Below are 24,755 nucleotides of genomic sequence, written 5' to 3' on the forward strand. Positions count from 1 at the left end.
ACATGCCTGTTTTTTCCCCGCTCTGTATTTGCAAGCCTGTAACAAGCCCTGTAACTTTACCATTTCATTACATATAACGTCCTATTTTTAATGTATTTACAATATTGCGACTTTTGTACAGTTCCCAATTAAAAGATGTAAGAAAAAAAATGAATAAAAAATCGACGCAATACCAGTGTGTCCACATACCTATTTGAATTACAATAATTATTGATATAATGTTACAACGTTTTTTCGAAGATGTAGATATTATCAAAAATATATATGTCACATTTCGATATTTTAAATTGGAAAATTTGAATTTTCTTTATGCAAATCTAAGTAAATTACAACAAAAGGACGTATGTTTGGTAGCCCTAGTTTTTCATTTACCTTTTAATACAATAACCTTCGTACATATCCTAAAAATAGACCACAGTTAAAGGCCGTACTTTAACCTATAATGGTTTACTTTTTAAATTGTTATTTGGATGGAGAGTTGTCTCATTGGCACTCGCACCACATCTTCCTATATCCATATACTTTTAAAGGTACGTAATATAAAAGCATAACAGAGATCCCATTTCATTACTTTTAAAGACCTTATTAATATCATTTGAATGTCGGACAACATGATCAAGGTCTTGCATACGAAACTGTAACAGTTGCACGACACAGGTTAAACTACTACTGTAACAATACGACTGCAAGTCCTACACAGGCAAATTTTGATCACGTAAATTTCACGTGAGATTCACCTCAAACGAGCTTATACATGAAACTCACGTTACATTTTTCACGTGAATCTGATGTAAACATTCACGTAAATTTTATAACGTGAAATTCATGTGAAATAATTTGACGTGGAAATTTAATGTGAAATTAACGTGAAATTAATGTGAAATTAACGTGAAATTCACGTCAGCAAAATTTGGCTGTTTAACTTATTAAAAGATTTACCTTATTTTCAAATATTTTCCAGAAATGAAAACAATTTCTATAATAAAATAAAAGTAAAAAAAGCATAAGTTTCACGTTCGCAATAATTTCGACATCACAACTTTAAAGTTTATAATATATTGTTCTACATTTCCTGTTTGAAAATGGATTGCCAATGAGACAAGTAACTATACACCATCGGATGTAAACAACTAATCACAGTATCAATAAACCAGTCATATCAACAGGCTCTGTTAACGGGTGACGGAAAAAATATTTGAACTGTAACAGTTGCTGGACATTGAACAAGCTAAATAGAACAAGAAGTGTTGTCAAGCATCTAACAAACAAAAATTAACGACCTCATCTGAGAGTTACCTTATCTGAGAGTTGTTCCAGAGATTTCCTTTTGCATCCTTTTAACAGCTGGAAATGAGAGATCCTGGAATCAAGAATTTTGCACTACATGTAATTTTCAACAAATTATAACGGCACAGATTTTTTATACACTGAGAATGTATTCTGATGAATTGTGAGACGATGTCGTGTCTAGGTTTTGATATCTCCGACTAATAGTAAGAAATGAAATGTTCGGTCCAATATATCTATATTTTCTGTTTCACAGTTGCAAGTGTTCGTATATTTACAGTGATAACCAGAATAGATACATATAGATTCTTACATTGATACCAGTGGATTATCGGATTTAACTATCGAGATTGGATAAATCCGATAATCCACGAGAAGCTATGTAAGAATCTGTTTCTCTAACGATTAAACAGACATTTTCTTTTTTTGTTAACCGAAAATCCCCTTCGAGTGCCTTTCACATTGCACGAAGTTGTCAATTTCATTAACACCTGTTATCGTATTTTGATTCATTCAGTTAGCTAAAAAGGTCATGACCCTCAAAATCATCCAATGATCTTTTGAGATCACTAGCAACCACACGTTGATTAAATTTTTTTATACAATGGGTTTGGAAAGGGATAAATTTCCATAGAGTTAGAGAAATAATAATCTTGATACAAATATCCAGTAATAACATTAACGGTACCAATTTTCTTGCACCAGTAACATTGACATTGATGGTGACTATTAACGTTCAAAATTGTTATTTCAAATTACCTGCTCCGAATTATCTTAGCTAGCCAAGAGCTACGATCCACCCAACTCCTCTCCAGGGAAGAGGGGAATGGACCATAACCCTTGGCTATCAAAGATGACTCGGAATCTCTTCAGTCAAAATCTTGTTACTTTATCAGAGGAGTACCAACTCCATATACGGGTTGTGCTAAAAAGTTTATATGTATATATACATTTTACATTCTAAAGACAATTTTTCTTATAATATTTTCTCAGATAAAGAGGAGCATCAATGTCGACCAATAAATACGACTTATTATTACCAGATATTCCTTACAGTGGTGACAAAGTAATTATTGAATATGTATATGCCAATCATACTGGATATGAGTTTTGCTCTAAAACCAGAATTGTTGATGCAGAACCCGCGACTGTTGAGGGTATGTTACCTGCATGTTAACTAATAAAAAAGTCTACATTAAAATAAGCCTTATTTTCTTCAGGTTTATCAAATTTGTTCCGGAAAAGCTGTTTATATTATTACATATTCTTTAAGCAACTATACTAACATTCCGTTAGTTATAAATGTAGAAAACAGTTTTGTTGACTTGATACGACCTTTTGATAACTTCTTAAAGGAAAGCTTTTGTGAGCATTACATTCGTTGTTCATTTTTATTTTGTCAGTGTAAATTAATTTTACTGATATCCAAGACTATGAATTACCTAGCTTAATTATAATAGTTCAACTGTCAATATTGCGACCAGTAGATATAAGATGTAAATACAGTAGAATTTGACAGTAACCGTTTAGACACATATTTATAAACGTCATGAATAGCTTCAATCATATTTTCACATTTCCAGTAAGTGTATCTAGCATACTTTCCTTTTTCGTTACAGAAAACGAGTTACAGCATAAAATTTTGCAACGAGATTTTTCAGAAGAACAATTTGATTAAATATGAAAACTTTTTCTTGATAAAATTGTGTGAAAGTGTAGTGCAGAGAGTAGAAAAATTATAACTGCCAACAGAATTAAAAGAACCATCAAAAGCATGCATTTTGTCTATTTTTTAACACTTCAAAAATAATTAAAACCATTATTTTCATAAGCCTAATTGCAAACGTTAATAACAAGTTCTTCGGTAGTCGTAAGGGAGGTAGTTGTAAGCACTGATAGATTAGTAGTAGAACACTCACTAGATGCGGAGATGAAACGGAATTTAAATGGTTGTTTGTGCAATGTATTTAAATTAATACATAGTAGGGACTTTCAAATGTTCGGAAGAGGCTTAATGCTAATGAGTGGTAGTTATGCTTGTTTACAATTTGACTTTCTGTGGAGCGTATGGACCTGAATGTAAACGAATTGATAATTTCGTTTTGGGGGACTTCAAAGTTGTATGTGCGTCACACCACCCGTCACACCATTGCAACATTGTTGGCTGCCGTTGTCTGTCTGTACAAAAACACAAACCGCTGTGCGAGTACTTGGAGTTTTTTTCTCTTAATTCTATAAATGGGTATATCATAAATCCTGTTATTAATTTCAGATTTGCTTTCAAATGAGATATACGATTATCAGCAGTATTCATAATTTTATTCCAATAACATGTCTAGAGATTTTTTTATCAGATTTTTCAAGTGTACCCCAATTTTTACAGTAGGCTGACAGAGCATCTTGAATTAACTGACGACACTGGTTTCAATATATTAAAGATGGAGGACGACATTTAGGTACTCCATGGTCTATGACGATGTCGAGTTTCCTGTAATGCCATGACCATAGAGAAAATATATAAAACCATAAGTTTCACATTCTCAATTGGAGGGAACTTTATTTTCGATATTGACGTCTATTGTAGTTGACGTATAGTTAAAAATCAATATTCTGCTGGTTATTTTTTTAGTATAAGAATACAAAATAATAGGTGTGGAAATATTTGGCTATGGGTTGTAGAGTCATTGAATATATTTGATAAGTTAATAAAACTAGTACATCTTTTTATTTATTTTAATTGAAGAAAAATGTCGTTTATGATTTTCATGTTTATCGATATTAGGCAAAAGCCTGTTTATACCTTGTTAATTGTAGATTGTCCTTTATGGGACAATTACATGTGGGATGACGTTGAAGGAAAGCCTGAAAACTTTAAGGAGATGATCCTCAAGCCAGTTGCTATGTTTGAAAACCCTTTTTTTCGAAGTCCACACAAGCTAGTATTGTGCGAGTTCTGGCTTAATATGGAAACACCATCAAGTAAGCGTTAGACAATAACTTTTGTTTTAATGACTACTTTAAACGAAAGAAGTTTGGATTGTTTCAAGAATGATCTCTGCATTTTTTCACGCAACTTTTCACACAAAAAATATGAATTCGGAAATGTCATCTCCTTCACATCAAAGTTCAAGTTAAATTTAATATTTCTTTTCTATGAAAAGTTTTGAAAAGTAATGTAGAAGCTTCGATACTACATCTAAATGAAAATTTTACAATAAAGTATTGTTCTACAAAATAAAACATATATAATTATTATGATTATAAGAAATGTGAGATATATCTACTAGGAAAAGAAACACAAAACTTCTTAGTATACATAGCCTTAAACGGTAGACAAGTGCATATTAAAGTCGATTGAGAGAAAACAGATCCGGATTATAAACTAAAACTGAGGAAAACACATCAATTATAAGAGGAAAACTACGAAACAACAGAAACACTTAAGGGCCAAAAAAAAACGACAATGCAACACACACAGAAACGAACTATGACTATATCGCTAGCAAATTAATATATCGTTAACATATACATTGTAGTTGCTTTGAAATAAAATCATATAATTTAACTGGATGATTAATTATCTTTACTTCTACATACGAATAGAAAATAAGTAAAATATAGAATGACAAGTACAAACGATAAAACATTTAACAATGTCTGATCAGAATTACAAATACAACATCATAAATAAATACATGAATGTTTATCCAACATTATTCTTATTTTATCTTGTATACAGCTATCAATACACGGTATACGTGTAAGAAAACCATGGAGAGATTAAAGTTTGATCCTATTTCTGGATATAGACCAAAACAACTTCATGACCCGTGGTTTGGAATAGAACAAGAATATTTTGTCACTGGAGACGAAGGTGTGCCAGTCAGCTATGATCCCAAAAAATATAACTACGAAAAATTAAGTAGGCATTTCTGCATATACTTTTGTACAAACTGAAAAGTATGTATTTACACAGATAAATCATTGATCAATTTCAGTTGTATGAACTCCAACCAAATATTACATGAACTGTGTTTTAACCATAATTGGGAAAATGAAATTAAAATCTATATTCGTTATCAAAAGCTTCTTCATTTTTCTAGTCTGTAGGAAAAATCAAATTATCGCATTAGTCCATTGCAGGTAATACTTTTTTTTCCTGTAAATATGTGTCAGTGCTGTTTGCTAACAGCAATGTGTAAATTATGTGATTTGACATTTTTTTCTATTTAGTAATTTACACCAAAATTGGACATCGTCACGATAAGAACATAGGAAAAGAAAGGGAGCTATCTAACCGACATATGACTGCATGTTTGTATGCTGGAATAAAATTTGGTGGACTCGTAAGAGAAAATGGTCCTTCGCAGGTAAAACTAGAATGCTATCATACTAAACATCAGTTGTCTGTATTTCACTCGACTGTCTCTCCACTGATACTCTTTCTAATATTTGGTTAGTTTTAACAACAGTCAGTTTCACTTCATATTTCATTTATAAGGAAAAAAACATCATCGGAAACTATTAATAATTGAATTCTGCTCTCTGTATATTCAATTGGGTATAATTACATTAGATGTATATTTCATTATTATATTTTATTTTGATTGGCTAACAGCAATCTTGATTCATTCTTTTTTCAAAATTATTTTCATGAGTTGTAACATACATGATGACATGTTTCCACTATAAAGTGCAAAAGTAAATAAAAGAAAAACTTGATGGTAATCGTGTTTTCACGATCAAAGCAAAAAAATGTTATTATAATTATTCCATATTGATAATTTTTTTAGTAGGGTTTTCTACATGAATAAGATTGACTGTCTTTTATTTCTGTATATATGTTTCGGTATATATGTGGTTTAATTGACTTTTGAAAAAAACTACATATTTACTTCATTAAAAGACAATAATTATATAATATTGAAAGCTTCATTTAGTAGTTTCATAGGGTTGTAAAAGCGTTTACCGTGCGTACATTTTTAGAATGAAGGGCATTCGCGCTTCATACACAATGCACTTTGGTCAACGCTTTTACACCCCAATGCATATACAAATAGAAGCTTTCAATTCTTAAGTAATAGCGTTGAACAAAGTAAATTTTGTATGAAGCGATTTATTTTAAAAATGTGCGGAAAGTCAACGCTTTGACAACCCTATGAAATTAATAAAAGGAACATTCAATACTATAATGCTTACATTGTTTTGCTATGATCAAGAAAACACGATTATGATCGACGAGTTTATCTTTAATTTACCAGTTCACGAGTATTGTAAAGCTCGTGTCATCATAAATGATACAGATCATTTTGAAATAAAAGTTGATTGCAGAATGACGCGAGATTGACGTTAGCCAATCAGAATAACGTTTAATAATAAAACAAACATATAATGTAATTAAAAGTCGAGGAAAAACGAACAACACATAAAGAAATCAACGAAAAGAAGAGTAACAGTTCTCAAAACACGGCAAAAAGAATCTTACCAAAAAACCGGTTTGAATTCGGAATCACAATAAGGTTCAGCACTTTCTGTTTCTAATACCGGCCTTTTAATCGAATTATGAGTGTCTATATACTAGTAGTTTTATGTACTGCAGGCGTTGTTGGTTTGTATATTTTTCTTCGACACCGATAGTTTTCACCTTATGGCATCATCAGTTCAATACGAATGTGTGTCAAAACAATATCAATGTGCCATGCAGCATGTTACTACTATTGAAATAATCGATACTTTTTATGCAGTTGGTTGACTTTACATATTTCCCGTCTATGAACACAAAAATAACCACGTCTTCATATATTATCTTTTAAAGGTCATTTAGCAACTACTCTGGTAAATATATGTGTTATCGAATAAACAAAAGGTTCGACAGGGTTGATGTAACTTTAATGATGACACTAGCTTGCACAATGAAGCAAACAGGTAAATAATAGGAAAACTTGATAGAAATCGTGTTTTCATGGTCCTATCAAAATTAATGTAATCATTAGTATTTTATTGTGTTGTGAAAGTGTTGGCTGTGCATACCAGCGCCGGTGCTCATCATATTAATTGTACATCCGTCAACGCTTTTTCACCCCAATAAATTTTACCAAAAACCCATTCAATTCTTAAATGCATAATGAACTTCAAATCATTATGCTATAAATTTTCAGTGGGAGTATCAAATTGGACCATGTCCCGGAGAGACCATTGGTGATCACCTCAATATGTCAAGGTACATATTACAACGTTTAGCTGAAATGTTTGGACTTCGTGTAACGTTCCATCCTGTGCCGGTCCATGGAACACCACTCACATCCAGTGGCCATCTTAATTTCAGTACAAGTAAAATGAGAGCTAAAGGAGGAATAACGTAGGTATTAACAGACTGGTTTATCATTTCGTTAGTTCATTATGACAAACTAAGATGTAGTGTATTATAATTATTCGCATGTGGCTATACATCAATAAGACGGCATACAAACGATACATACTCAAACAAAAGGTTTAATGATACCATGGTATTGTCCAATGCCCCGAGGTATGACATAATAGTGTGACGGGATCAAACTATAACCTTTGAAATATCAAAATAAGTATTTGTTTACCTCACGTCTAGTGACAAATATTTCGTGCATAGTCCTCACGATAACTAGAAAACATTAAATAGAAATTGTATGTCTTCCGTTATGAAGAACAGGAACAATGTCCCTAACATTAGACAATATAGACATGCTGGATTAGAGTAGACATTTTGCAAGGGTTTTTAACACTCATCATACAAGTGGTAGCGTCACCACTCCGGTTAAATTTTATTCCCCACCTACGATAGTAAAGGGGCATTATTTTTTCTGGTCTGTGCGTCCGTTAGTCCGTCCGTCCATTCGTCCGTTCGTTCGTCTGTCCAGTTTAAGGTTAAAGTAATTTTTGATAAAGTTGAAGTCTAATCAAACTGAAACTTAGTATATATGTTCCTTATGATATGATCAACCTAATTTTAATGTCCAATTAGAGTTCTGACCCAATTTCACGGTCCACTGAACATAGAAAATGATAGTGCGAGTGGGGCATCCGTGTACTGGGGACACATTCTTGTTCGCAATGTATTTATAAATCCCATGCAGACAAGGGACACAATCATCAGCTTGACATGTACATAAGGTAATAAATGAACGTAGCTAACGCTGTTTGTTATCTTTGTCACGTGTTATAGAATTTTTTATTTTTCTTCTTGAATATTAATTTTACTGTTTAGTGTATATTTTATCGATTTGACGTGGCTTATTACTTGTATTTCCCGTTATAGTGTTATGGTAAAATAGTGTATTTTTGTCTTTCATTTTTGTTTATATGCTTTTTCTAAATGCCTTTTTGAGAATCTTTGTTACATATTTGTTTGTTTTGATAGTGTATAAGATTATAACACAATATTGACTGTTGTACCCCTATTTTGATATTTTAACTGTTATGTCTGTTTGGTTTGTTCACACATCGTTGTCAGTGTATTGACATTTATCCGACTGTCATACAAGTGAGAGGTTTAGCTAGCTACAAAACCACCATTTTCGACAGACGAAAACGCCTGTCCAAAGCTGGATTATGATAGTTGTTAACCATTAGTTTGATGTGTTAGAGCTTCCTCGGAGTTCAGTATTTTTGTGATTTTTCTTTTCAGTACTTCGTTTGTTTGAATTAATCTGTTTAGCAGCTAACGTGACAATAATTCAAATTATACCATGTCAGGGATGCCACTGTAGAAATAAAAACAATCAAAAAATGAATACCTTCCCAATTCATCACTACGATAAGGTGAAAACATTATGTAGTCTTTATAAATACATGTTAATGAGTTTAAAAAAAAACCAAATAGTGTTCAGCGTTAACAATACTCTGTCATTATCATTCTTAGGTCAGTTTTGATTTTGTTTCAGGTTCATTCGACATGCTATAAACCTGCTTGCAAATTCAGAGCAGGATCCACTGCTAAAAATGTATGATCCAACACTCAACCAAGAAAACAACGAGAGGCTTACAAATACCAGTGGACATTGGCATCCACAGCTGCACAAATTTGTTTGTGATGTTGCCAACAAAGCTTTTTCAACCGTCAGAATCCCACCGCTTGTTAATATTAATGGCTATGGCTACTTCGAAGATCGACGACCATCCTCTGCTCTCGATCCTTATGCAGCAGCAGATGGTATTGTGAGGTCATCAATATTCGGTGACTTTCTTAATACTGGATTCGATTCTCTAAAAGATCTTTCAGTATGGGACTCCGATCCATGAGAGATGACATTATAGTATGACATAGTAACTGAACTTCCCATTTATTATATAATTATAATTATTATCAGAACATTGATATATATGTTTACTTATACATTTTACTTATAAACATCAATAAAAAATTAAAAACAAAGAATTGAGAAAGTAATTATCAAATCTGAACTTGGTTAAAGATACTTTATAACTTTAGATTGGAAAGAAACTAAAATCAAAATACTATACTTATAAAAACGAAGAACTCTATTACTCTATTTCGAGGTAAAGTGCAAGTAAACAATCTTTTGTTCTCAATCTATTGACAATTTCCTGAAAGTATACCAATATACCCCGCCACATTACTTATGTATGTGCCTTTCCCAAGTTAGGAGCCTGCAATTTAGTGGTTGTCGTTTGTTTATGTGTTACATATTTGTTTTTCGTTCATTTTTTTTTATATAAATAAGGCCGTAAGTTTTTTCATTTGAATTAATTTACATTGTTATATCGGGGCCATTTATAGCTGACTATGCGGTATGGGCTTTGCTCGTTGTTGAAGAACGTACGGTGACCTATAGTTGTTAATGTCTATGTCATTTTGGTCTCTTGTGGACAGTTGTCTCATTGGTAATCATACCACATCTTTTTATTTTACATATACGTTATTCCAGACGATAAAAAAAATGTCCATGAATTGATTTCAGTCTACACCAGCCAAAATATATATTTTTTATACGAAAATAAAATAGTAGGAAGAACTATAGAATAAATGCAAAATTATATCCCAGAAAATATTGTATATCTCAAAGGTTAATTGAGATAAAGTAGCTTCCTCCTTTAAACAAAGAGAGGCGTCTGATTCGCACTGCAGAATGTATATTACAGATATTAGAATGTTAAATTCTCTCTGAGGCATGAATAATATAGATATTAGAATATTAAATACGGTGCCTCGTGTCATAGTGTCACGCTCTCGATAACTATATTCGTGTGATCTCTAAATGGCATAATGCATTCTTTTCCAGAGTCGGTCTAAAATTCTTGTCTTTCCTTCTGGTCAGCCCAGTTTACAGTAAAGACAACAGTAGTACACCGGTGTTCATACGTCAAAAATCGATTGAGAGTAAACAAATCTGGGTTACAAACAAAAACCGAGGGAAACACATTGATTATATAAAGAGGAAAAAAAAATGAACAACAAAAAAACAAAAATACGAAATACGAAATACAACGATAACATACGCCAATATATATACAAACGAACTATTTGAGAACAACATCTATATTCCTGACTTAGTACATAACATTTGCAGAGAACAAATGATGGGTTGAACCAGGTTTTATGGCATGGAAAACCTCCTGCTTTATGAAAATGTTAAAAATTACTAAACACTACGTGACAGAAATACAGCAAAAACATACGCAAAATAAACCCATTAATGTAGGGTGTACAAAACACACAGACACACCGCACAGCAATGCAAATTCACATGTAAAAACAATTATCATATGGAATATGACAATGATGGCATAATTTATAATTATTTGGTCAACAAACGATAGGACATAACACAATCAAAACCATAACAAATACATCTAAAATAAAAACATGAATATTGGAGACATGTCATAAAGCAATATAAATTCACTCTCGGTTTGTGAATAGGTCATGTTCTGTACTTAGCTGACATACGACATAGATTGAACCACAACCTACAACTAATACGTGGTAAACATATTTGCAATCCACAACGGTCACTGAGTTATTAAATAGAGATATTAAACTTGGAATTAATAGTAAATAAAAAAAACACAAGTCATTTGTAGTGTGTTTATGTTCTGATAAAACAGAAACGTGATAATAATTGAAATTAATAGAATAAAAAAAAAATTACGGATTTTAGAAAAAAAATTGGAGGGCCCAAAAACATGACATTGTCATTGATGTTGACCATAAACGTTCTAAACTATTATTTTAGATTTCCAGATTGAAATCTTCCTAGTCTGTTCCTGTTATTGTAATAAGAAATAGTTTGAAACTCGCGTAATGTTAGATTATTTGCGTACTGTTTTTTTCCTTCAGACTCTGAGAGCTGATTCTGGGTCTAACATGTTCTGGGAAACTAACTGTGACAAGGCCTTGGATGGTATATAACTATGCTGCCAATGTTTTGACAGGCCGGACGTTATTGTCGATGAAGGGGCAATCCGCTACCGACTGACACCGATAAGATTAAAATTTCAAACTTTTTTTTATAAAATATATAAAAACAAAAAGAATACCAAACACCACTTACCAAGTATGGTAATTGCCCGAAAAAAGTGTCAAAATTTGAATAAATAATTGTAATGTCAGAATATTTTCCATTTGTAAACAGGCAACTCTCTAGAAAGGTTATAATGACGCCACCAAAATTTAAACTTGATCTGTATTTTGTGGTAATTATCATTGTGTAGAGTTTCATAACATTTGGTTGACCCAAACTAAAGTTAGGGAACGGAAACAAACTTTAAGGCGAACGGACGGATGTACGAACAAGTTCAAATTAGTACTTTATAAATGGTTAAAACCCAAATCCCTTAACATTTCATGACGACCTCAACATTGTACAATCCTTCAAATTGTGGGATCTTCCTTTTAATCATAAATGTTTAACACCACGACTATATATGTATATTTATACATAAGTAAGTCTGAACCAGTGACAACTCTTCAACAGATGTATCCATCGGATCACCAGTTGTGATGGTGATACAAGACTGAAGACCTCAACATTATACAATCCTTCAAATCGTGGGATCTTTCTTTTAATCATAAATGTTTAACACCACGACTATATATGTATATTTATACATAAGTAAGTCTGAACCAGTGACAACTCTATCCATCGGATCACCAGCAGTGATGGTGATACAAGGCTGTATACATTCTGTATATTAATTCGTTTAAACTTCAGCCCAACAACGTAAGATCTGTAATTTTACTTGCGCAATTTTTTGTTCTTCCCTCACCGGTATCGAACTCATGATACTGAGATATCATGACAGCAATTCGCCTTGCACTGTATCCGACACGCAAGACCATTCGACTACCTAGGCTTCACAAGGATAAAGCCTTCGGTGGCCGGGTGTAACCTTTCTCGTCAGTTTTAATCTAGCGTCGTAATACAGTTCATGATATATAGGACATGATGATGGAATTGTTGCAAATCAGCTGAATATCTATATCTATATTCAGCTGATTTGTAACAATTCCATTTATTAATAAAATATGTGAATCCCAAATTGAATACATTATCTAACTTGAATTTAATTGAAGAATATCAACCTTATGTACGGGTTGTGCTGAAAAGTTAATAGATATTTTACAATATAAGGACAATTTTTTCATACATATGTTTTCTCAAATGATTAGGAGCAATCATGACGAACACTAAATACGACTTAGTATTACCAGACATTCCTTACAACCGCGACAAAGTAATTATTGAATATGTATTTGTCAATCATACTGGATATGAAGTTTGCTCGAAAACCAGAATTGTTGGTGAAGTACCCGCGACTGTTGAATGCATGTTACCTACATGTAAGCTGATAAAAAGATCTACAGTAAAATGAACCTTATTTTCCTCCGGTTTATCAGATTTGTTTTCGAAAAAATGTTTGTATGATTACCCATTCTTTAATTACATTCCGGTAATTATAAATATAGAACGCATTTTTGTCTACTGAACATGACTTTTTGTTCGGTTTAGTACGAGCTGGACCAAACATATATTTGGACGACATGGGTTAGTAGCATTACATTTGTTCATGGTGTCAGGGTTAATGAATTTTACTGTTATCCAAGACTATCAATTATCTAACTTAATAAAAGTAATTATAGTACAAAGGTTAGTATCGCGACCAGTAGATACTTGATGAAAAGAAACTGTGTGGTAATAGTATATCAATTCCACATCTTAATTGATGGTTCAATACTTATGTTATCATGTGCATGCGACAAGAAGCCATTATTTTTTTAGTCAGTATCAGACCTAGGAAAAACACCACTTCTATCTTTGGTTGTAAATTGTAAAAACAGCAGCCGTTTGAACCCAAAACAAATAGAGTTATTATAGATAAAACGTCCAAGTCATTCATAAACTTGAACAAAAATTATTGAATATCACAACTAGGTTACTTTTCAATTTCCAAAGAAATAAAAGATTAATTAGATAAGAAGATAAAATTCATCGAGAGCTTCGGTAGCCAACTGGTTTAAAAAGTCTAACTACTGTATCTCTAGCCTGTCAAAACTGCAGTTTTCAGTTCTAGTGCACGCAACTCCAATCTTAGTTGACTAAGTTTGTCAGTTTTCCGACCGAAGGTGGGTTGTTTTCTCCGGACACTCTGTCTTCCCTAACCAATAAAAGCTGACCGCCACGAAATAGCACAAAAGTGTTGAAAGTTACGTTAAATACAAATCAATCAATCAATTACAGCGGCGTCTTTAAAATTATGATTTCCTCAATAAGCTAGATAAGTTTGAGGAACAATTTGATTAGATACCAGTCCACCATCACAAACAACCCAGATACATATATAGTCGTCGTGTTAAACATTAATGATTTAAAGGAAGATCCGAGGATTTGAAGGATTATACAATTTTGAGGTCGTTATAAAAATGTTTACGGATGAGGATTAAACCATTGGTGATGTACTTAATTTTACTAAATTCTGAATGAAAAATAGCATGAGCAGCTTCTTTACAAAGTGAAAATGTTTAAAATATTAACGTACTCCCAAAAAAATAATTGTTGAAATAATGGGACCGACATCATCTCCACGGTAATGATAATGTAAACAACATAATCATTTCAAATTTAAGTGTTAGTTTTCAAATTGTTTATTTGATGTCTTCTGCACAGAAAGGAAAGGATGTGTGAACAATACGACATAAAAGACACAACAATACTGCAATAATCTAATGATATATAACTTGTTAATTGTAGATTATCCTCAATGGGATAATTACATGTGGGATGATGTTGAAGGATAGCCTGAAAACTTTAAGAAAATGATCATGAAGCCGGTTGCCATGTTTGAACATCCTTTTTTTCGAAGTCCACACAAGATAGTATTGTGCGAGTTCTGGCTTGATATGGGGATACCATCAAGTAAGCGTTATGAAATAACTAATATTTAATGACGACTTTTGATAGAAAGGAGTTTTGGCTTTCACGAATGATCACAATTTTTCATGTAATTTTACACGCAAAAAATATATTCGGAAATATCATCTCCTTCATATGAAGCTTGTACGAAGTTATATTGACGTTATTACCTATTGTGTCTGTTTGTTTTATATTATAAAATTGTCCATCTGAATCCTAATTTGGCACTCTCCAAATTTTCTGGTACCAAGTGCACAGTTTTGGAGTATAACACAAAAATTGTCTTCGTTAACTACTTATTGGTATACAAAATTTAAGTTATATAAATAAGTAAATAGTTTCAAAAGCAATAACCTCATCAAAACGGTAAGAATAGTCTTAATTAAAGGAACTCATTTATTTTTTCCTTTCTCTCTGCTTCGTTGGTACCGGTGGCGATGATACACATATATACAGATATACAGTGTATACTTAATGTACCGTAAACTAAAACATGTTATAACAGTGGACAGTGCTCTACAGGACTACAAAACAAGGTCAATGTATACACACACTTTTTATACCATAGACACATTATGTGATTAACTTTTTCAAATGCGATCTGTTTTCAATTGATTTTGAAATAATTACGTACTTTAACAGCTCGCTTTCTATGAAATTACATAGCATAATTGATCCTTGATCAATTCTCCGTTTTCCTTGCATTCAAATCGCTATCTTATTTAATATGAATGTAAACAAAATAAGCATTGTAAGGTAAACTGTCAGTGAACTTATACCCTCTTGTACATTTACATTGTACTTGAATAACTGGGTCGTCGTAAAAGAAGATACCAACTGTTAAGGTAAGTTTTTTTTACGAGTATTCTAAGTACAAAAATTGCTATTAAATAATCTTTACGCATTTAACTGTTGTTTTCACTTTCGAAGGTTAGCGTTTGTGATAGACTTTAACAATGACATCTATACATAAATATATATATACTGATGTCCATCGTGAACAATGACAACATTAACTTATGTTTGACCTTAATCGTGTGTATTGTGTGTATCTGTCAAATCCTTTATAGTGCTTACCAAAACAAGTATGTATACGCTAAACTAGTCAAATAAGGACTCCAGAAAAGGAGAGGCGCAAGATACTAAAGGGATAAACGTCGAAAATATAATGACTCCTTGGCTAAAAAAGAAACAAAAACCAAACAGACAAGCAATAATACACAAAATGCATAACAAACTATAGATCGAGAAACATGAATCCTACCAAAAACTGCATGGCAGTGATCTCAGGTGTGGTGGGAGGGTGAGCATATCTTGTTCCACATGTAGTATTCGTCGTGTTGCTCATCTTAGAACAGATCCTTTGATAAGTATAAGTCGGAAGTTCACAATCGAGGAAAAGGGAACGGGATTGTCATAACAACAATTCGAACATATCCGTTGTCATCCGTGAAACGGTTATTCCGTACCAGTCGACCAACTTTTGTTTGAGTCCGTAAAATTTACTAAAAGATGATTCCAACATCACTACTTAAATAGCTTTTTTGTGCGCAGCAATTCACTATTAAGAAATTCATGATAGAAAAATATTGCCCTGGTTTATCTTATCCTATCGGAAATGTATATTCCGTTTGCAGGCACTGCAGCAATGTTGCGACATATAAAGTGAAAAACGTTTATATACACCAAAGATACGGTTCCATTTCGTTATCGCCTGGTTTCCTTTTAATTGGTAACTGGGAATAAAGAATAAACATGTCATTCATAGGAATACTTGAGATCTCTCTGCCATGGAATCGGCTTACAGTCGTTCATTGTTAATTCGTCTTGAAAGAAGGATATAAATACACAACCGGATTGTGTGTAATAGAGACGCTTTATCTGACATTCTATGATGGAAGAGTAATACGCGTTAATTCATCCTGTATATTCAAAGTTTTTAACAGCTTTTTGTGAAAATCAGTAGAGGACTTTTTTCAAGGAAATTTTCAAAAAAATCTTTATTGCAAGCCATTATTTTACAGTGGCTGTCATAGTTTCCTTCTCATCCCCCTAATTTTTAGAACATTACATAATTGATTATCATCCTTTAGTTGATGTCACTGCATGGATGTTAGGAACACAAATCAATATAAACATTCAGACATTAATACACACCAAAATGTACTCCGGTAACAGACACGTACACTGTGGACCATATATCGTCAGAGCTGTGCGATTTATAATGCTGTTTCTCTGAAAACATTACAAAAAATATAATACGATATGAGATAATGAATTAAATGAAAAATACAATTGAACTACACACTTTTAAAATCTCATTTATAGAGAAAATTTATTTTCAAATTTCTTTTCAGGACATAAAGTAACATCATGACCACTCACAAGTATGATTTGATGATTCCAGAAATCCCATACAGAGGGAATCGGGTTGTCTTAGAATACGTTTTTGTTAATCACACTGGTTTTGAGTTGTGCTCTAAAACAAGAGTTGTCGAAGAAGAGCCTAAACGTGTTGAAGGTAAGACAAATATTTAGTAAATGATTGGATATTTTGTTAATACTCGTTGTAATTAATGTTAAAAAAAGCAAAAGTGATTGAAATATGATTACTTATGGTTGTTTATATAAGTTATATGATTTTAACCAACGAACACAATTATTAAGACAGCATTGAAAATCGTTAAAGCAACGCGAGGGCGAAAGCCCGAACTGTTCAACAATTTTTCAAGCACAATAAAATTTGTGTGTGGTTATGCTAATCTATGAAACATTTAAAACACAAATGACTTAGAATTCACTTCTCAAAACCTGACGTCAAATATACAAGTGAAAAATACGAATACTCCATCCACTTACCGCGTATTTGATCCGCATTTTGATGGTTTTTGTTCCTCTCACTGATCGTAACACACTGTTATGCAATTACTGGTTTGCTACAGGCAAAAGTTTTGTAAGACGCTTCCCTTTTTGAGACAATTTAATTGGGTTGTGTACGGCGAACATGGTTATTAAGTAGATGACAAAGCAGCCAGAATTTTAATTGTGGTAATGTCAGTTTTCGTTTTTATTTTATAGTTTGAGAAAGGAAGACATGAAATATACTAAAAATATATGCTAAAATAACGAGGTCAAATTTGTTAGCCGGCATGAAGTAAAAACGTAAAATCAAGAATTCAACTTTATATTTCACTAATATAAGACCATGGTGTTGATTAAAAAGAACACCATTTCATCACCTTTTGTTTTGCACATAGCTGCGTCTCGGGTCTGATCCGATACCGATAGCAATAGTTATAACAAAAACTAAAGAATTCAACTTTACATATAACTAATATAGGACAATGATGTTGAATAAAAAATACACTATTCTAGACCCTTTTGTTTAATACGAGTAATCGAATCCGATACCGATACAAAAAGTCTATGTCATATGTTACCATTCACCTACTTTGTGTGTTCTGCCCTTTTCAGGCGCACAACCAAACGGTGAATTTAGGGTCTGCTGTACATTTAATACAAGGGTCAAAATCACACATAACGTCGTAGTTATACAGGCATTACCACTACTAAACTCAACCATTGTCACATGGAGTTTCTGGTGTTATAATCAACACGAAATTATCATATAATACTAAAAATTCAGGTTTTGAATAAGGCGTAGATATTGATAGTTATCTTAATTTTATTTTACACACATATATCTATAAACTTATGTACTGAATTTCTAGAATGTCCACTATGGGATAATTACATGTGGAATGATGTTCGTGGCAGACATGAAGATTTGAAAGATATGATTTTGAAACCGGTTGCAATGTTCGAGAATCCTTTTTACAAGAGTCCACACAAGCTAGTATTATGTGACTTCTGGGTATCAAAGGATCAACCTGCAGGTAATAACAAATTAATGATATTTAGTAAAGCTTATAAAGAAACATAAATAAAGGAGTCGTTAAAACCCTTAAATGAAGTATCATATATAGACTTTATCGTTCGGATCACCAGTGAACACATTCTGTATATACATATCGTGTTTTTTTTAAAACAGCCAGAAAAGGTTAGATCTGAAAATTTGCCCTGGCTGGGATTCGAACTCATGTTACTGAGATATAGGGTCAACAAATCTCCTCTCACATTTTGCTATAATATAAATGATCTTCCATGTTATAGAACCTTTATACCCGTACAAGGTACACTGTTATTTTACTTCAAAATCGGGTCAAATCAGCATTAAATTGAAGATTTTACAATTGAGCATTCTATTTCAAACCTTGTTTTCCTGTTTTTGATTTGAATATATAGCCCACTTTTTGAAGGCACTTGTCTCAAACTATCTGTTTACCTTTTTATATAACAGTTACTAGTATATTAAGGTATAATGGATTATTTTTGCTGAGGCAAGTGCCTGTGCCACTTTCCCACCATCAAGTTATTTCATCAGAATGTATTATTTGATAGCCAATTAATTTACAACAGAGATAGGTATGACCTATTTGATCTGCATTTGTTGTTGCACTGTAAGCGCCACTATTCGAATGTTGAAACTACAATTTGACATTTTGAAACTATTTTAAAAAGTAAATGAGAATTCTAGAAATTTCCCAAAAAAATTTAAAAGACATTTAATGAAAGAATCTGTATTTTCTTATGCAAATACATATGACTTCTTAACCATTTACACAAGTCTATTAATTATTCAAAAGAATTTATTTCGCCTCATAAAAATGAAATACAAAATCCGTTATTTATGAAAGGACACGACATAGTTTTAAACCTCTTCATGATAATTTCTCTAAACTATTATGATCAATTTGCATTGCAAGCAATTTATCTTTGTTGAATTGTAAAACAAAGTAAAAGAACTCGCCGCAATCCGTTGAAACCGAACAGTGCATATCATCTTCTCGATTTGTTCCTATATTAACTTGTTCACAATGGTCAATTGAAACATCTCGTCGATATTGTATTATATAGAGTAAGTGTATCACAAACAGATGACTATGCATATACTCTATTTGTCTAAGCCAATCCTCTTTTTCTTGGTAATGGTATTTCACCAAGTTAGACTTATCAACGGTTTTTAAACTGACAGAAGAAACTAAACTGCGCAGGAGGAACTACGTTAATTTCATTTTTATTCAGGTTATTTTCTTCTGTCATTGGCTGTTTTTCTAATGTTTTTAATTTTTTTTTTGTGTTTAGACACATCATTACTTGTTCAAGTTACGAGTTTTAATTTCATACTTGATAGCTTCTAATGTTTCTTGAAGGTATAAATACAAGATACACCTGCCAAAAAACAATGGAGAAGCTTGAGTATAACCAAGCTACTGATTACAAACCCAAACAACCTTTTAAACCGTGGTTTGGTATTGAACAAGAATACTTCGTGACTACAGACGATGGAATTCCTATCAGTTACGAACCTAAAAAGTTTGATTATGAATCATTAGGTAAATGCTGTTAACTATCTTCTTATATACAAAGCTATTTCTGTGCAGCAAATGCTCATTTAAAAAAAAAAAAAATTTGATAGTCATTGATCAGTGATGATTTTGATGTAAACTTATTAGACAATTTAAACATTATCAGCGATTACTACATATATTTGGACTTTAATAAATCAAACATGGCATATTATAGACGAAAGCGACCGACGAAATACAATTTTCATAGGCTTAATGACACTAAAACTGACGATACTTTGGCAAATATCCAAAACTATTATAGCTTCCCTTTTTTCAAGTGTAAAAATTAACTGGCGTCATAGGGAGACAATTTTGACAAGTAGAATCTTGACTGTATACACCCAATTCTGCAATGCTATTCATAAATATTCTGTTTTTAATAATTTAGAACTCTTTCTGTTAATCTGTAATCTGTAATCATTGTAGTACTCATCACAAAGATTGGTCACCAACATGCCAAAAATGTCGGCATAGAGCGTGAGTTGTCGAACCGTCATCTAATGGCATGTCTTTATGCAGGTGTTAATATAGGTGGAAATATTAGAGAAAATGATGCGTCGCAGGTAATTACATTTCATATATTTTATTTGTATTCTTCTTTAGCTTGACGAAGGATGACCATTTTTAGGAAAATATATGGAATAGTTTCATATACTTGTAAACAGTTGGTTAAATAAGACTGGCTTTCTACTTGTCTCTTTTTATACTGCATTGAATATGTAAAAACATGTCGAACTTGAGACTGTTAAACTGATATAAAAAGCGATGAACATGGATAAGGATAACGTTATTCAAAATTAATTTTAACCTACCGCGAACGTTCTATTTAATATTTAGTAAGACATCAAGTTATTGACTTTGATGGTCTTTTCCTTTGCAATATCTGTTAATTGCTTTTTTACTTTTTGGTCCTCAATTCATTTATTTTTATGGGTTGTTTTGCTTGGATGTTGGCTGTTGTCTTTTATTGGTGTCTATATGTTTATTTTAAACAATTGTTTAATTATGTATTGTAGCTGTATGTTGCTAATTTATTTACAATTCATGTACTTTTATCTTTAAATGTTGCTCGGTTTCTTTAAATCCTATTATTGTGAATGTTATTTTATTTTCAGTGGGAGTATCAAATTGGACCTTGCCCCGGTGTATCTATTGGTGACCATCTCAACATGTCAAGGTATATACTACATCGTCTTGCTGAGATGTTTGGACTCAAAGTAACTCTTCATCCTGTTCCTGTACATGGATCACCGTTTACCTCAAGTGGACATCTGAACTTCAGCACCAGTCAAATGAGAGCTAAAGGAGGAATTAAGTAATATCAAATGATATCAAAATTAAAGGGATTAAATTAAAGTTAAAGTTATCCAATTATACATGACATTTTGAATGTTACAGAAAGTAGTACTAGTATTTATGTTATGTTGTCGAGCAGTTTTAATTTTCCATATAAATAAATAGATCTTTACACATTTCGTTTGTCCATGGAAAACATACATTTGTACTTACCAATGAATACATAACTAGTTTGTATAATGATATTCATAATTACGTTAGTTGCATGTTTTCTTTTCAGATTTATTCGTCATGCAATAGACATGTTATCAAAATCAGATGAAGATGCCCTTCTTAAAATGTACGACCCTACACTGACTCAAGAGAACAAAGAAAGATTGACAAATACATCAAGCCCTTGGCATCCACAGCTTCACAAATTTACTTGTGATGCTACTAACAAAGCCAAATCATCTGTAAGAATTCCACCGCTCGTCATCGTGAATGAGTGTGGATACTTAGAAGATCGTCGCCCATCGTCCACTATAGATCCGTATGCAGCTTCTGAGGGTATTGTGAAAGCATGTATTTTTGGGGATTTTCTAAATCCTGGCTTTGAATCTCTTAAAGATGTTTCTATTTGGGATAGCAATCCATGAACACACTTATTCAATGACGCGTGATTCAGGAACAATATGTATTACTCGTGAATGAATCAATGTGTTGTAAACTGAAACTAAAAAAAAAAAATTTGAAATTTTTAATAGTTGTCGTTTGTAAAGCTTCCCGATACTAGCATTTTAAATTTGTAACAAGGTTTTCTTTTCTTTCCCAAAGTACCTTCATTTCCTTGTAGTTCAAATGTTTTCCGTTTATAACGATACATGTTTTAAAACCTACCTCATGACAAAGCATGTATTGTTTACAGTTTAAAGGAAGTGGTTTTACTAAATTTTATTGCAAATTTAAGGAAATTACATTCATATTTTGCAAGTATTAGAAAATTAAAAAAAATAGCATTCCATATTTTTTTCTGAATTAACATTCACCAGGAATCTTAAACTTAAAGCTTTGAACGCAACGGATTGAAAAAACACTTTTATACAAAAAAATAAAGGGGCACTAGCTACGAGATATATATAAAAAAATATTTTTCATCTATAATATGAAATTTAAAAAAAAATAGACCTAGAAAAATCCAACAACACGACACTGCTTAATCTATTTGTATCTATATTTATGTTTACATCGCTTATATGGTCATCGGATGACTTTAGAGGTCAGCTCGATAGTTAATTAGATGGCGTCTAGACTAAGATTCAAACGAAACAACGAAGTACGTATGTTCATTCCTGTGTCCTGTGTCCATGTTTTACATTGTCAAAAATCAAATATGAAAATCTGATTAGAATCGGTAAACATGAATTTGACAGCAAGTGTTCCTTAAGGAGAGGTGCGTTTATCATGTTTATGAATTGAAATCTATCGACCACTGCCGATAGAATATTATAAGGTAGGCGCGTCAATTAGGTTTAGTAAACCAATTCAATTTATTGTATAAACCTTTTGCGCAATACTAATTCATAATATATATATATAGTTGATTGATAAACGATTCACAAAATTCAGAAGCAGAAATTCATTTAACTTAGAAAATCTGTGTTACTAGTACTTTAAATCGTTTAGCAATTAATGTCCATTAGCAGTATTTCTCCACACCTTGACAATCGATCCAGTGGGGTTAGAATACTGCATTGGTGTTTATTTTTATAAAATGCTTTCAAAAACATCAATTTGTCAACGCAAATAAACGAAAATTGAGAACACATTACGAATGAGAGATATTGTTTTAATGTACGTATTGTATTTGTGCTACCATTCACCATTTAATGACATTTATTGATCAAAACATTAGAAAAGGAAGCTTTTTATCGAGATGTTGATATCTTTTTGTGCATGGCGTTAAATTCTATCACATCATCCTATATTTTCAACTTCAGTTTTACTGGCGCTTGATTTGGCTTTTAATGCCTTAAATGAGATACGTTATTTTAAGTGTTACGACTTGATTATAAACAACTCTTAACAAAATCAATATAAAATATTTATGCGAATAATTAGCGTTAGGAATAAAAGAGATTCAAGTCAGATTAAATATTTTAAATATAATACAAATCATGTCCTGATATTAAAAAGAGTCAAATTGGAATATTCTTTTGTTTTAGTATCTGTATGTTTGCCCATTTATATGAAAGGATTTATATAAGGAAATTTATTATTAAAAAAGTATGAAGACATGTCAACAAATCAAAAAGTTCAAGGAGAACAACCAATGGTCGATGTGTCCAGAGACCAGAGTATTCATTCTTATACAGATTAACACGATACATAACATATATTTTAATCAAACATATAGAATTTAACAGACTTAGAAAAATCTTCGGGAGTCAACTTCGTCCTTTATTAAATGGCGTTTTGACTCAAGTACACCTAAAAAGGGGGGGGGGAATAGGGGTCCGTTAACATGTTAAAACAACACCTCGATTTTGGCAAAAACAGTTAACAAAAAAATGCAATAATGCTAATAACAGTTAGTAAAGTGGGTTGAAAACAGTTAACAGCTTAAATTGATCTCGGATAACAGTTAACAACACCTTGAAAAGGGCCATAACAGGTTAACACAAAAATGTATTGCCGCCAACGAAAAGTTCGAAAAAAGACACAACAAATGAAAATGAAATGAAAAAGAGAATTACAATACTACTAGTCACATTCACATACAGTACAAATATAAAGCTGACTTTTACTGCGTACTTTAGTCAAAGAATGTGTCAAAATTATTAGATTACAAAAAACATTCAGTCATTGTTTAAAAAGTAGACGTCTTTATTGTGAAGGTTTTACTTGGAGATTTTGCATCCTAATATTTGTATTCCATTGTTATGTATAAAGTAAAATAACAAACATACAGAATCCGACGGGAAAATAAAATCGGAAAGTCCCATCTCAAACTACATTATCAAAACATCAAGCGAATGGGAAACAATTGTCATATTCCTGACTTGGTACAGGCATTTCCTTATGTAGAAAATAATTAAGCCTGTGTTAAAAGCTAACTTTACCACTCATTTGTATGACATTTGCATATATTCAATTATATATCGACAACAATGTGTGAACAAAACAAAACATACATAATAGGTACACACATAAAAAAGGAACTGTAGTCAATAGTTATCAAAGGTACCAGGCTTATAATTTGTTACGTCAGTTGAGCGTTTTATTATAAACGCATCTGTGAGGCTCCTGTCAAAAA

The 24,755-nt window shown here is 32.2% G+C and overlaps 1 pseudogene; it reads left to right on the top strand.

Annotated features, from left to right (window-relative positions):
- The first annotated feature begins 4,389 nt into the window (after positions 1-4,389).
- Positions 4,390-22,170, top strand: LOC134710883 (uncharacterized; annotated as a pseudogene).
- Positions 22,171-24,755: the final 2,585 nt, after the last annotated feature.

The sequence above is a fragment of the Mytilus trossulus genome, chromosome 3, assembly GCF_036588685.1.
Source record: "Mytilus trossulus isolate FHL-02 chromosome 3, PNRI_Mtr1.1.1.hap1, whole genome shotgun sequence".
Taxonomy (NCBI): Eukaryota; Metazoa; Mollusca; class Bivalvia; order Mytilida; family Mytilidae; genus Mytilus; species Mytilus trossulus.